Source organism: Lepus europaeus, chromosome 11 (genome assembly GCF_033115175.1).
Source record: "Lepus europaeus isolate LE1 chromosome 11, mLepTim1.pri, whole genome shotgun sequence".
Lineage (NCBI taxonomy): Eukaryota > Metazoa > Chordata > Mammalia > Lagomorpha > Leporidae > Lepus > Lepus europaeus.
This window is the reverse complement of record NC_084837.1, coordinates 41853874-41870265: the sequence shown is the minus strand read 5'-3', so window position 1 is coordinate 41870265 and position 16392 is coordinate 41853874. Positions and strand designations below refer to the sequence as shown.

General features: G+C 41.9%; 1 protein-coding gene across 2 annotated transcripts in view; it reads left to right on the top strand.

The window, feature by feature from the left end:
• Positions 1-16392, top strand: part of NPAS3 (neuronal PAS domain protein 3) — a 913697-nt gene that overhangs the window by 117691 nt on the left and 779614 nt on the right. The window lies entirely within an intron of this gene.

The following is a 16392-nucleotide window of genomic DNA, read 5'->3' as shown; positions in this document are numbered from 1 at the left end:
ATGCTAGCTAAGATTTCAGAGCTCTGCAGCTAATTACTATGTACCTTACAGGACAGTTAAATTGAAGTTGAGTCCTCTGTCTTTGCTGCCATTTGCTTTGTCCATTACTTAACAGATTCTGCACTTTTGGTAACAAGGTGTTGCTACTATCGCTAAAATAAACACTGCACTGGGAGGAAATGGCATTTTAATATATCGTAACTTGACGTGTATTGCTTTTGCTAAAAGGAAAGTTAAAAAAAATTTAAACAATAATTCAACTGGAGTCTGTTAAAAAGGGATAGAAATGTATGCTTTCCAGGAAAGTTATAAACTGCTGGTTGAAACAGCATTAACCTTTAATTAATTAAATTCCTTTATAGAAAAAGGCAAAATCACATGCACATAATTCCACGCAGGCATTGGTCTTTCTGGATATATTTGCAAATATACGTTGGTGTGTTTTTGTCTTCCTCCTCTTCTTTTGCAGTAGAGTGATATTGTTGAAAAAAAGTGCCCCCCTCCCCCTTTTTTTCCTTAAAATTCCTTTCTGAGTACAAGCTGGTGAGTTCTGCTTTTATTTACTCCTCTGCCTGGTTTAGTGCATTTTTCCTTTCATGGTTTTCAGTTTTAAAATCATCAGGAAGGCTTGGTGGCTATGAAGGCTGCTCTCTGAAATGGACCCTGAGTGGATGCCGGATGGAGCCGGGACTGTTTGCTGCCGGGCATGGTTCGGGGGAAGCCATTATCGCTGTGTGCTCACTCCACATTCATCTTTGGTCTCGTTTTGTGACTGCCTAGCTAGTGTGGTTGTCTTCCTCAGAACTGGTGTGAGGACTAACTCCAGCCTGTTTCTGATGATGATTTGAAGGCCATTCTTTATGTGCCAGCCAGTGGCTGTGGCTCTTGGTGACCAGGTTTTCTGGAATTTGTTCGTGATTTCGTGGCCTCGCTGTGCCCTATGGACACTTTGAGGAAGACTTTGGAGTATAGAAGGGGCTCCCTTAAGGACCACATGAAAGCACCTGTTGATTGTTGACCACGCGAATAAATGGAGCCCCACAGCCCACTGTTGCTGGTTTGTGATGAGGCCTGCTTCACGTGTGTGAGCGTGGTTGGCGGGAGGAGCCTGAACCGGACCACAAGGCCTTGCAGCCGTCCTGAGGCTTCCCTGCTAGCTGTAGGCCTCATCTTTACGAATCGCTGTTATTTGTAGTCAAGGTAGACACAGCAGGCGGCACAGCGGTGACTGCCAGGGAAAGTCACTAGGGGGATTCTCATAACAAGGAAATATTGGCAAATAAATGATGAAGAAGGGGAGGAAATCCCCAAGATGTTCAATTGCAGTGCTGTCTCCGGGATGATTAATGGTATTGTGTATTTTAGTGAAGACGCTTATCTGAATTGTCTTGAAACTAGAGACTACGTTTAATAGCGCCTATAAAAAGCATACGGTGTACAGGCATGCTGAAGAGAGGACGCCGTGGATTCAGTTTTTATTTTCCTGAGTGAGTACTTTCTCCAACTAAGTGGTTGGCCTCCGATGATTAGAAAGCTGGTGTTACTGTATGTTTTATACAGCATGTGCTCTTTGTGTTATATTTCAAACACTAGTTGGCACCTATATGGTTCTCCTCCCTAGAGGGCTAAAGATTTTTTTAAAAAAATAGGTATATTTTCACTGTTGTTGAAGGGTGGGCATTGGCAGCAGTAGGGAAATAATGCTGACCAGGATCCAGTCTTCCTAGGCAAACACCCAGAGTCATGGGCTTGTACCAGGGGAACTGCTGAACTTTCATTAATTATGGGCTCAGTGAAAATAAAAAAAAAAATTCTCTTCACTTTTGGTGGTGGGGTGCCTGTCTTGGAAGATTCCTTAGCTTTTATTTCAAGCCATAAATATCCCAATTCTAGGCCTTGAATTCTCACTTGCCAGGAGTGATCAGTTAGTAGGCTTAGCAGGGGCAAATTTGGGCAAGTTACCTCACCTCCTTGGCCCTCGGTATTCATAGTTAGATATCAGAATAGATACAGTCAAATGGTGCAATTGTGTTTTCAGTGGGCTTACAGTGTCTTTCAAAGTCTGGATTATGACCCAACTAGGAGGAAATGAATTCAAAGCAGTGGATCTTGGTCGACATGTTTAGAATGAATAGAAAATTTAATGCATTGCACTTAGTGTGTTGTATTTGAGGAGTCCTCTCTTCTCTTCGTGTCATCTAGTTGTGCATGAGTATAGCCCAGTGCATATACATGTGTATAGTGGTGGGGGGTCATGAGGTAAAATGTTTCTTAATGCGTGTCTTATCCAAAAAAGAATGTATGCCATTGTCATAGAGTTGAGTAGGTAAGTTTGGAAGCATAATATAACAGGTGGGTATGTAAGTGTTCTGTCATTATGGGTTCAGGATACTCTGGCTTATAAAGAAAGAAATGGTTTTGTGGGAAGGTATCAGGAATGAGGAGGCCGTACCCAGTGAAGTGGAACCAGCTGTGCACCCCTCTTCTTCCTTGACCCCACACTAAGGACTTGAAGTTGGGGCAAGTATTTGCACCATGGAATTAGCAAATGATGCAACTCAGGTGCTGTCCTATTCCCAACTGGCTGTTGAAAATTGACCAGCATCTCATTGCTCATATTTCTTCCAGCTATAACTCTATAGTTTTGTGGTTAGTGTGAATCATCTCGGATCTGAAGCTATGTGTTGCATTTACGTTTCTTTGGAATTATAGAAATAATCAGACAGTTTCAACAATGAATTTAATAGCCAACAGGAGTATAATGCCTGTGATTATTCCAAAAGGTCTATAATTGATTATTTCAAAATAATTGTGTCAGTTACTCTAGTTTCTTAGTGCTGATTTTGGTACTTCCAATTTAAAATTTCAATTTGTAATTTATCGACTTTCTTGGCATAGTATAGAAAGAATGGGGTTTTAAAAATATTAATCATACTGGAAATCTTTTACACATCTCATTGTTTTAAGATAAGCAGTTATTTTGCTGAGGTCTCAAACTTTTTCAGTTTTTTTCCCAGACCCCTTATCCCTTTTGCACTTGTCTTTTGGAGTTCATGATAGTATCTCTGTCTTAGCAAGTTCACTTGTGAAGTAATAGATTTGATTGAGAGATGCCAAAGTTCTTTGCCAACTAAAATAGTTCTCAATTCTAGAATTTTCCAATACAAAAGCATTACAGAGTCTGAAAATAGAGAAAAGCCTTTGAACTTGATTTTTTTAAAGAAACAGAAAACTTTCGCTGAGTCCTAGGAAAGAAGTATTCATTGACATGAGGAGGAGTTGTGTAATAAGCCCATCGAAAATCACCTGGGTTAAGAAAATTTGTGGGAAAAGATAAGCAGGAGGAGTCAAGTGAGCCAGGCCTTTGTCGCCTCAGTCTGTGTTGCCATGCACCCATTGCAACAGTATTTAGGAAGGGTTGCGTTTGAGGACACAGGAACTCGAATTGCTAACATTTACTGAGCGTTCGCAAAGCCCTGCAGTACCTGGGTTGAATCCCCGGTTCCTAGACTCCGCACGCAGCCACGATGGAGAAGCCCTGATTGAGAAGGTGTCCGTGATAGATTTAGTTGTCACTGAAAGCAGCAGCAGCAGCATTGGCAGAGTGGCGAGTTACGTCTTTGTTGAGCTGTCTTCTCCATCCCAGGCTCCTGTCCCGCCTCTGCGAATTTCATTCCACATGGGTCCCTGGTTAGTGTTGCAAGCCTGGGCCGCATCCTTGGCGGCGGCGGGGGGGGGGGGGGGGGGCATTCTTGTTTGCTCCCCTCCTAGCAGATCAGCCTTTGTGAACTGAGAAGGTTACTGTCTGAGGACCATTTGCATTTTCATAAGCAACTCTAGGTGAGCCACTGCAGGAAAAAGGGGGTCTTTTTTTGCATTTGGATAATTTCAGATACCAAGACAAGGCTTAGAAAAATTAATTTAGGGCCGGAGGGAAGTTAAGTTTCTCCTTTGCCTGAAAATAGTGAACATGGGGTGTGAGGGTTCTACTCGGTACAGGGTGAAGGCTGGCCGTGGGCCAGAAGCAAGAGTTTGGTAATGGAGAGATTCAGACTCCAAGGAGGGAAGGAATTAACAAGGACCAGGGGCGAGCAGAGGAGAGGGAGTGAGGGAGAAGGGGCCTCGGCAGGTTTTTCTCAGCTGTGCTGTGCCACGCGGCGTGCTAGGCATGTTCCCGTGCTATCCTAATTAAGGAGAACAAGACAGATGCCTTGTCGGGCGACGTGCTGGGCGGTGGAGGATCACCTGTGCTGAAGGCAAAGGGAGGCTCAGAAGGCTGGGAATTCTCTGGCTGGTTGTGGAACCCGATTGATTGATTGATTGCTGGTACAGTCCTCTTTCCGCAACGACCCCTCCCACCGTTAGAATAGCGTATGCCTGTTGTGCTTGGGTCAGTAAATAACCAAGAATGGAGAAAAGAGTTAGAGATAGCCAATGAATTTCGTAAAAGGCCCTGGAGAGAATCTGCATGTTAAACAGACATTGCACTTGATAGCAAGAACTGCTGCAAGCCTTTTGATACCCAGGTGGGTTCTAATTTCTGCATCGTGCCTCTCAGACCCCAGCATGATTCCTATTGGTTTCTCCCAGTTACTTTCAGCATCAAGCCGATGATTCTGGCTGTAAATGGCTTACAATGACACATCTTGGTAATGTGGATGATAGGAAAGTGCACTGTGTAGGGCTTATTCCAGGCTGGTGTAAAAATCAACTAATTTATTCGTATAGCAAATATATCTTAATCCTCACGCACAGGCCTGGTGCTGTTCTACACCAACTGTGCCACAGCGACTTATTCAGAGGAGACCAAGAACACTCTGCACCCCAGGGGTCTGAAGACTGAGATACCAGCCAGTAACTAGGATTCTGCATGACTCGTGCCCTGAGAGGGACAAGTAGCATCATCAAGGGGTCATTTAAAAAAAATTTTTTTGAGAAGCATAGACAGAATCAGAGAGAGGCAAAGACACACAGACTGACAGACACAGAAGGAGAGAGAGAGAGCCAGAAAGATAGAGTGAGCGCTCCCATCCACTGGTTTACTCTTCAAATGGCTGCAATGGCTTGGGCTAGGTCAGGCTTATGGTGGGAGCCAGGGAGTCGATCCAGGTCTCCCATGTAGGTGATAAAGACCCAGTCACTTAAGCCTTCTGGGGTGTTCATTAGCAGGAAGCTGGAGCCAGGAGCCAGAGCCGGGATTCAATGGCAGGAAGTCTCATGTGGGTTGTAGGCATCCTAACCCTTAGGCTAACTGCTCGCCCCTGCAGGGGATATTTTTAACAAAGTAGTTTCCCAGGTCCTCATGGTGGAGGAGGTATTTGAGTTGGGAGAGGAGCTAAAAGACAGACTTTTGGTGTAGTGAATGGCCAATGGCTCACGCAAGAGTGGAGGGCTGGGGCCAGGAAGTGAGGTGGAAGAATGGAGCCCGGGGAGGAGTCTTCATGAGGGCGGGTGGGCAAGCACTGTGTGCAAGGGAGTCTCTGTGGAGGATAGCATTAGATCTCCTGTGGTGGGAGCATCCACAGCTTCAGCTCCCCTCTTGGGTCACAGTACAATCATGAGAAGTATGGGAAGTTGTGCTGCTGGCTTCAAGTTCTTTTTCATTTAAAAATAACTTGGGGGACTCTTCCAATAGGAAATCCAGGTTAGGTCCTGTGTACAAATTCATTGCTTTCCCTAAGTGGAGGTGCTCCAAATTCTGCCTTTTTCCTTGTAGACCACTTGTAATTCAAAGTACACGAATGCCAGACGGTAAAAATGGATAGGCACAGGCAGCAGGCAGCATGATTTAAAATGAAAGAATATTAATTGGCTTCACCGGAGTGTATATTTTCATTATAAGAAAAGTGACTACCTAGATAAAAAAAAAAATTGGTTAGTGACACACCTGCAGTATGTATGAGAACTCTAGAAACTTGAGAACAGAAAGTGAAGGTCAAGGTGAGAGCAGAAGAGCTACAATGAGCCTTTTGTGGACTTGCTGTTGAACAACAGTGTTCAAAATCACTAACAGGTGGTTTCGGAGAGGCAGAGATGTGAATGTGCCTGTGCTGATACTTTAAAAATAATACAGGAAGCTTAGTTATATGTAAACTGTGGCTTTAATAGTCTCCTGACTTTAAGAATAGCTCATTCTGTGTCGGGTTTTTAATGTGTCTTGCGTGAATCTTTGGATTTCGTGCACTAGAGTGGAAGAATTACATTTTATTCTTTGCCTGTGAACAACCTATTTTAAGAGAGCCACAAGTCTGTGCGGTAGTACTTATTCATTGCTAGAGGTGATTAAATTTCCTGGAAATGGATCTGGGTTTGATTCTGAGCCTATAATTATTAGACAAGCGACAGTTGGCTAAATTACTTAAATTTTTAAGCTTCTGTTTTCTCATCTTTAAGGTAATAATAACTGTTTCATAAGATGTTTTGAAGGTCAATCTAATGATCAATATAATAGCTAATATTATTAATTTAAGATTTATTTATTTAAAAGGAAGAGTGAAAAGGTGGGATGGGGAGAGAGATAAAGAACGGCATCTCCCATACCCTGGTTCTCTCTCCAGATGATTGCAACAGCCAGGGCTGGACCAGGCTGAAGCCAGGAGCCTAGAACTCCATCTGGATCTCCCACATGGGTGGCAGGGACCTAAGTACTTTGACCGTCATCCACTGCCTTCCCAGCCACATTGATAGGATGCTGGATCAGACGCAGAGTAGCCAGGCCTCGAACCTGAACTCTGAAATGGGATGTGAGCATTCCAAGCACCATCTTCATTTAGCGCACCACAATGCCCTGCCTATTACTGATGTCTTACCAGATGTTGATGTCAGGCTCTGTGCTAATGGCTTACCATATTTTATTTTTAAAACCTTGCATCAGGTATGATTATTATGCCCATGTTACAGAAAACAGTCTTATTGAACTGCAGAAACTGAAGATTAAGAAGGTAGTACACAGTGGCTTAGCATCACCAAACTGGCCCATTGGCCAGATCTGCTCCCTACTTCGCCCTACTCATCATGGTAAATAGACTTTATTGGCACATGGCCACAGCCATTCATTTACGTATTGTCTGTGACTCCTTCCTGCTGCCGTTACTTGAGTAGTGGTGACTGAGATCATATGATTCAGAAAACCTCATATGTCACCTACTTCAAAAAGTTCATGGAAAATGGAATTGAATTTATTTTAATGTAAAAAAAAAAATTGAGATCCATGCATGTGAGGGGCCTTGAGAAAGTTGGTGGGAAATATTTATTATGAAAAAACTATGCATGGATTGTAAAAATTTTTACACCAAAATAAGCCTCAACTTTAAATTTAATTTTTCTGTGACCTTTTGAAGTACCCTCATATTTACTGTCTGGCTCAGAAAGTGTGCTGACTTTGGCATTGGACCTTGAGCGCTAAGTTTAAACTACAAAATGCTCAGGCTGGTGCTTGGTGTATATTATGTGCTCACTAAATGAGTACCACTTTGCTAGTCTCTCGCTTTGGGTTCAACTACTCACCTCAAAGAGCTGTTGATTGCCAGATGGAAAACATGAGCGTGCAGCCTTCAGATAAGTTACTATGATGAGGACCGTGCTGATGAACTTCAGGTTCGAAAAGGAACACATGTGGAATTGTGGGTTATCCTTACGTGATACTGTGTTTTCTGGAACATAAAGATGTTCCATTTTTATGGCAATAAAAGTATAGTATTCCACTACAAGGCGTGATTGTGAACTGTGACCATGCAGCATCTCTGTTACTATCACATACCAGAAAATCCCTTTTAAAAAATTTAATACCTTCTTTATGAAAAATAGTTTACTGTAGAAAAGCCACGTACAAGAAGTACTATGATCTGTGTTAAACATAGTGTGTTTGCCATGGAAAACAGCATGTACCAGGGTTTACTTCTTTTAATGAGACACACCTCTCCTCACAGTCGCACCAACCACAAAGCGATGAGATTATGTTTTTAACTTTACCCTACTCAGAATGTTTATTGCCCTGTGTTTTTTGGTTGATTCAGTGAATTCCTTGTTCTATGTGCAGTAAATGGGCTTGGATTTGTGTTACTTTGAAGTTTGCAGGGCAGTCTCTGGTGGGCCTTGAACTTGAGCCGAGGGGTTATCTTGGAAGTGCTTTGTACTAGGTCTAATGCCATGGCTCTGTGTTGGTGAGTGGCATCTTTCTTAGATAAGTTATGTTGTGATACTTTATCCTCTTCCTTGGAACTGCGCTTTTTGAATGACGATGCAATATATTGTCATTCTGGAGTGTTTAGAAAATGCCAGAAAGCAAAATTTAAAAAAATTTTTTAAAAAAGCATCAGTGTCACTTGTAATTAATTGTGCCACCCGAAGATAGCCACTGTTAGCAATCCATTTTTTTTATCTTGCAGTCTTCTGTATAATTGAATGTATTGACATGCATAGCAACTTTTAAAGGGATACATTCATGTATGGTGCTGTTTTCTCTTGAATTCATCCCCAAACGCCCCCACCAGGAAAATCCTGGGGCCAATATGCTAACCCGTACCTATCAGATTATTTAAGGGGTGCTGGAATCTGTTTGGTCAGCTTCCATATAGAAACCATGACATGTGGAGAGACCCTCTCTGACATCACTCACACTGTTTTTCTGGTAGAGTTGCTATCCACTTTTTGGGTTTTTTGTTTGTGTTGGGATAATTTAAGTTGCTTGAGGAAGAGCTAGTGATACATTGACTAGTACAAAGATTTTTGGCAGAAAAATCTTTCCTGATCACCTCAGTGCTGCTTTTTGTCTATAGGTAGTATGTATTGAAATGGGAAGGTCCTTTGGCAAGTTTTAAAATTCAGTTAGTGGTAGAAGGGTGAGTGGTTTAAATACACAGCTTTTTTTTTTTATTTATTTAAACATCAGAAAATGTGTATGTATGAGAAGGAACTGCTGAGTGATGAGATAAAGTTTCCCGGCTGCATTACCCACTCATTCTCTCACGTGCTCTGTCTGCTGCATCACTCACTAGGTCGCAGAAAGAGAATTGTGTGGACTGTTCAGCATGAAGTTCAGATGTAGCTCTCAAAACACTAGGGACTGGGTCCTTGAAGGATTTTGGTTCAATGACCAGCGTGTTAAGAAAAGTCTTTCCATGGGCAAACTTGAGACTTGTGTGATTCAAAAACAAGTTTGATGAGAATTCCTTGGGCTGGAATGCTTGGGGTTTAGGCGACGAAATGAACTATTACTGGATCTTTTTGAAGATCCAATTTCCCTTCCCCTCCCTGAGCCCAGTTACACAGGATCCCTGGTCCTTACCCTATGCTGCGTCTCACAGGGAATACTGAGGAGCAGTCTAGGTCTCTGAGCAGCCATTCTCATTCGCTTGCATCTCTGCCAGCAAGAGCTTTATAACAGCCTCGTTTCCTTACTGTTGCCTGTCAGGCGAGCTCATGGTGAGTCTCAGCCAACTGCATGCCTTGAAATAGGGAAATCTATAATCTTTTTGATGATTCTTCTCTCGGCTTTCTTCCTTCAGCTCCAAAAAAATAAACAACAACAACAACAACAAAACTTGTTTTAAGAATGAAATTGAGTTAGCGTGGCTGCATGGGTTGTGTGTGCCGTGGGCATTGTCTGGATCTCCTGATGAAGAATCTGTTTTGCCATCATTGTGGGTGGGGCTCTGCTCGCTTCCAGGATGAAGCAGCATGCTTTTGCAGGGGCTGCCCACCTGCTGGAAGGCTTGCAGTGTGGAAAATTGGAAGCAGGAGCTTTGATCCTCATTGCCTGCAGAAATTCACCAAGTGTCCGAAGTCTTGAATTAGTATCAGCAAAAGGGGTTGCTTTCTTGTCACCCTGTTTTTAAAAGGAGAAGTTTGGAGACTCAGCCAGTGGAGATGGGAATGGAATGTAGAGTGTATTTCTGGGCTGCTTGTAAACTTCATGACCCATAAATTCATCCAACAGCAAGTTTGTTTACCGCCGGTCCCGAATGCTGCTCGCCCGGAGATAGTAACGACTCATAACAACCTGGAATGAAGAATGCTGAGTTGTGTTTTTGTTTTTATTTGTCATGGTACTTGTGAAATACCTCAGGGAAGAGAAGACTAGAAAAGTAAAATTATGGGCCAGCAGATTTTAAGGAGTTTATTTTTACGAGGGTCTGGTGGCAAGTTTGGTTCACTGGTATCACAGATAATTTTATTGGGTCTCTTCAGGTGGAATTTGCAGGACACACATGTTTGCTGTGTGCAATGTCTTCAGAGCGCCAGGCTCTGAGGTGGACACACAGGGGAATGAATACAGGTGCATTTCTTCTGCCACCAAAGGGAAGCACCTGATGATGCCCAGACCTTTCACTGGGGAGCAAAGTTGATGTTTTGGGAAACAACAGAACCCTTAACTCTTGATGATGAGGTTGTGTTTTGGTTTCACCATTCTGACTTGTGTGTTGGCTGGCTTTCTGTACATAGTCATAGAGAGCTGAGGGAAAGGGCTCCAGTGATTGACCAGGCTGCCCTAGGAAGGAAAGGAAAGAACACATTGCAAATCAGTTGCTCTGTGGTTGACACAACCTTGTTGTAATTGAACTGAGCATGTGTGTTTGAAGTAGATGATGGTATTTACATCTTGAGAAAATGGAGGTCCAGAGAGGTTAGGCAAGTTGCTCAGTTCACACAGCTAATCAGGTGCCACCTGGAACTATTTGGAGGTTGCCAAGGCCCGTCTGTCAGGCCCAGCAGCTCATTCTCTTTCAACTGGATGCCGTGGCCCCATGGAACAGGATGACACCTTACCTCAGAAAAACATCCATTTCCTATTCAAGGATGGTCTATTGAAATCTATTTTTGCTAAAGAATAAGACCCCAAGGATTTTAAAGCCATACTTGAAGAGGAAGGAGATTTGTCATGTTTGAACACTAGTCATTTAAAGAATCCGAGGTCGGCACCTTTGTGTGGGAAGCCAGGCTCCCCTCCCCTCACCCCTGCCAGCATGGGGGCCGTTGGGTCTCCACCTAGGCAATTTCATCCATCCTTCCCCACGGTGATCGCACCCAATGGACGCGGCTCGACTTTGCAATCTCAAGCCCGCCCTCCTTCCAGACTCTCGGATTCTGTTTGGAAACCACTTGACATTCCCAGTTGGTTTCCACTTTATGTTAAACTGTACATGTGGTGGCCAGAAGGTGTGCAAGCATTTCCGGGGGCATTCTTGAGTGAACCTCAGAGGGACCCAGGGAATCAAATTTTGTTTTTACTTTACGTGAGATCATAAAAGTTGAGTGTCTGGGAGACTCTCCCAGCTGAGGGCTTTCTCCAAGACAACAGAATCCAGCTTCTGTCCCAGGAATGTCCTCTTCTACCTTGCGTTTCTTCTGTGGGATCTTCATCTTGACAATTGCTCAGTTCTCTGTCTTGGAATCTTTACCTTTCATTCTGCTTTGCTCTTGGCTGAAATATTCTGTCTGTAGCATGATTTCTTTTAGAATTCCTCACCTCTTTCCCATCTCCCAAATTCAAGCTATTATTTCATGGCTAGATGGGTGCACTCTACTAATGGGTCTTCTCATCAGTTTGATCCAGATAAAGGAAAACTTGAGTCCTATATATACAAACTGCCATGGTCATGAATGCAAAAACTTTGCTGTCTAGGCTACCTCATACATAATTACCAGGTTAAAATACTGTTTCTCACCCATGTATTTGCTTAACGCTTAGATTGGTCATTCTCAAGGGATGGTGTCTATTGTCTTAGCTTAGTGTTGTAAATCCACCAGTCCTGTTCCCGTCTGCTTTTGGACCCCTTCCTCCTCCTTGCCCTGCCAAGTTTTTCTTCCTCATCACTAGCTCTCTGCTCCTGTCCACCTGCTCTTGTTAGGCACAACACGTTCACTGACTCCAGTCCTGGCTCCTCTGTGAGGTCTTCCTAACCTAATTTGATCCACATGGGTTTCTTTCATCTCTTAGTTAGATGAACCAATTGGGTGTCTTCTTCTATAGCCAAGGACTATTGTTTGGGATATCTTAGTGAACAGAAGTACAAATCTTTGCCCTGTTTGTTAGATGACATTAGCAACAGGAAATAAAGAACACATTTTTAAAATGCAGGCCATCCTGTCGTCTGAGGTCATCAAATATAAAAGATTAAGAAGGAATTAGGAGCGCTGGGGGTGAGATGGGTCAGTTGTGGTTTTGAATAGGGAAAGCCCATATAAAATGATGACATTGGAGCAAAGAGTAGAAGAAGTGAGAGTTAGGCATCCAGATCGCCAGGAGCAGTATTCCAGGGAGTGAGCAACTGATGCAAAGGCTCTGAAGCAGCAGAGTTCTAGATGCGCTCAGAGAGCACTGGGGAGGCCAGGGTGGCGGGGCGTGGATAGGCAGGGAGGACGGTAGCAGGAGGCCAGTGAGGGAGGTGCACTGGAGCCAGTGCAGGACGTGGACAGCCATGGGCTCGACCTCTGCCTGAAATGGGACCCTGGGAGGATTTGGAATGAGGAACAGTGGGATCGAACTGATTTTGATGGTCATTCTGGCTGCTAGCTGAGTATCCGAGGGTAAGGGTGGAAGCAGGGTACCCAGCTCAGGGCCTTTTCCTATCACTAGGGTGACTGATACCAAATATGCAGGAGTGGAAGTGGTGAGAAAATCTGGATTTTGATGTGTTTTGAGGGAAAAGCCAACTGGATTTCCTGGTGAATCAGGTTGGGGAGGGTAGGATATAAACGAGAGAGAGATTGAGATTGAATCTTGGATTGAATCCTAAGGTATCATTTACTCTGTGTCATGTGTGTGGCAGCACTCAATCGTGTATGCAAATAAATACTTCTCAAGAACTCATAAACTTAGCGATGAGGCATGACATACACTCACAGAAGTTAAATGGGAAGAGGCTGTGTGTGTTTGTAATCTCAATCAAATTCCATTAAAATTCTTTACGATACTTACTCATTAATTCACCCCTCAAACTTTTTAAAAGGTCCTTGTTAAAGCCCAGTGATTGTCTTACATCTCAGTAGTGCTGAATGCAATTAGAGAATTTCAGTGCAGTGGATAAATGTGCAGGCTTTGATTGGAGACTGATGTATACAGACCCAATTTCCTTACTTCTTTGATGATCTTCTTATCTGCAAAATGGTGGTGGTACTATCTTGTAGGACTTAACGTGAGATTAAGTTGACTGCTGCCTACAGAGTGCTTAGAACAATGCCTGGCATATACCCAGTGCTAAAATAGTGTTTACCATTCTCAAGTGCTCAGGGAAACTTTGTGGAAAGAGAATTTAACAGAGAGAGTAATTGACCACCTCTTGTTGAATCACCCATGGTCAAAATCTATCAAGAGACATGGTTAATAAACGTGAATAATGAGGTTTGTAGTAAACCTTACTCTCAAGTTAATGGTTAAAAATAACAGAATTGCATTGTCATCAGTCTGATTTATCTGCCTCTTTAGAGGTAGGCTGGGAAGTTGGTCAACAACACTTGTGGGTACATTTGATTGACAGACTGGCAAGCAGAATATAAATATCTAACACATAAAAGATCAATGTTTTCTTATTATTTTTTAGCTTAAAATGTTGGGTGTGTATTAAAATGAGAAAAATAATTTTCAGGATAGATATGACTTTCCTAGTACATAAAAGCAGGAGATCACATCACAGAGGGGATATTATTTTTTGCCCAAATACAGGAAATTACTATTTTTGCCTCCATGTTTATATTTTGATACCTAATATCTCCCTTTTTTTTTTCCTTTCATGTGGTGGTTGTTCCTTTCATTCCTACTATTATCAGCAACTTACTTGGCTTCCCAGTCCAGGAAGAAGCAGATGTTAGTGCTGGGTGGCTCGGGCAGACATCTTGAATGTTAGAGGTGGTTTGGAGAGCAGTTTAGCTCTGCTCTTGTTGGGCTAGGCACTCAGGTGCTGTGTGAGCTCCGTATTCCTGATCCCATTCCATACCGCCTAAATGGCAGTGAATGAGTAGCAGGTATATATTGAACAGGGAAGCCTTTTTGTTTAGCTTTGTGGATCATGATTTGTAAGTGGCCTGCCATCAGAACAGCTCCATTGCTCATGATTGCAGTCCCTGGCACGGAGGTGAGAGCATCGAGCTGCCAGTTGGAAAGCTGAGGATGCCTTCTTTGTTCTGGAAGCAGGCCTGTATTCACGCAGTACTGGGCTAGTTAAAACTATTCGATGTATAAAAAGGTGACTACTGTGAATTAAAAAGATAAGGGGACTTCAAAAATTTCATGGAAAATGAGTATTATGAAAAGCTGTGCATGGATTTCAAAAATTTTTATACCAAAAAACCAATTTTTATTCCATTTCCACGAACATGTTCACATTACCTTAAGTTTGATAGGTTAAAGCACAAAGGATGCTTAAGAGAGACTTTGTGCTGTGTACATATAAATATATTAAATTATGTTTGTGATAACCTTTTGAAGTATGTAACAGTGTACTGACTTTTTATCAAGGTTCAGAAATCTTTTTTTTTTTTAAATAACATTTGTTTATTTATTTGAAAGGCAGAATTAGAGGGAAAGGCAGGTCTTGCATCTGTTGATTTATTCCCCAAATGACAGCAATGGCCGGAGCTGGACCAGGCCAAAGCCTGGAGCCAGGAGCTTCTTCCAGGCCTCCCACATGGGTGCAGGGTCCAAGTACTTGGACCATTTTTCACTGCTTTCCCAGGCACCTTAGCAGAGAGCTGGATCAGAAGTGAAACAGGCAGGTCTCAAACCAGTACCCATATTGGATGTGGGCACTGCAGGCAGTGACTTTACCTGCTATGCCATGGTGCCACCAGCCCCCAGAAATCTTTTTTTCTAATACGGAATACAGAAGAGTATGGCAGATTGCTTAGAACAAAGCCTGGCATATACCCAGTGCTAAAATAGTGTTTACCATTCTCAAGTGCTCAGGGAAACTTTGTCGAAAGAGAATTTAACAGAGAGAGTAATTGACCACCTCTTGTTGAATCACCCATGGTCAAAATCTATCAAGAGACATGGTGAATTTTTTTGTTATTCGTATCTGCGAAAAAGAACTAATTTAAGCCTCTATTCATTTTCCTGGGTTTGATCTGTACCACCTAATGGGCAGAATTTACTCCATGACACATTGATCTGGAAAGTTGGTCCACAGTTGACTTGCTGTCAAGTGATTCTGGTACAGGCATGGAACCTCATAAATGAATGATTTATCATCTTTAGGAACAGCACAATCATCATTATTATTTAATATTTTTGAGTATCAAAGAATATGCATGTACCTTGGTAAAAAGGCATAGATGGAATTGAATAGTAAAGGAGAGCCTTCTGCCCTAAAGAAACATTTCTTTTTTTTTATTATACATTTTTATTAGGGTATTGTATAATTTTCAAGCTAATAAGTCTTTTTTGTATGTGTACTTAAAGCATAACAAAATAAAAGTATTTCACAAAAGAAGTCATTTCTTGATCAACACTGACATGGTCCTACAGTTTTCCATGGTCACAAACCATGATGAGGCTGTTGATGTATTTTTAGGAGAGACTGTTCTGTGGTTGAAGAGACAATTTCAAAATGTTTCCTAAGTTAAACATTTTAAAGTAAATCTTCTAGTGAAGACATTTAATTGCATTGGACAATAGAAATAATACTTGGGAAACTATCTGCAATAATTAAGATTATTAAGGCTACCAATAGTAGCAATGTGAATCTTACTGCATTCTGGAGCAATGATTAAAATAGTAGGCATTGGAATTTTAACTGGCTTAATTAGATGAATTAATGCCGTTGTTACTTACTGTTCAGCATATCCAAACCACAAAAGTGACAAAATCTATATACAACATATTAGATGGAGTCTTAATAATAGGATAATTTGCTGAAAATTATTTGAATATAAAATAAACTAGAGTAGCCAAGCCATTTAATGCTGTAAGTTGCATGTTTTCTTCATATTTCTGAAAAAAGGATTCTGTGTTGGTTTCTACTAAAAGAATGCTTCATTTTTACTTTTTGAATAGATGCTAGAAAATATTAATATTTTAGCTCTTTAATTGTAATATTCTGGACTAATTGATGAGAACCCAGCTCTCCCTAAAAAGAAATGGATTTAAAATTCCATTTAGAAAATAATCTCAACTGGTCAAATTATGCCCAAAGCATTGCAATAGAAATCACTGTATCATAATCTGACATTTAGATGAGCCTATAATATGGACATGAAAACATAATAAATTGAAGTTGTCATTTAATAAAGGTGAAATGTTCTTTCCAGTAGGAATGTAGTGCCAGCTAATGCCACCTAAACAGCAATGTGAACTACTATACTTGTTTCTTTCCTTAGAGAACCCACAATCTAATTTGGATTCAGTTCCAAGTGAACATGTGTTAGGTGCTCCTACCTAACCCTGAATGGATATTT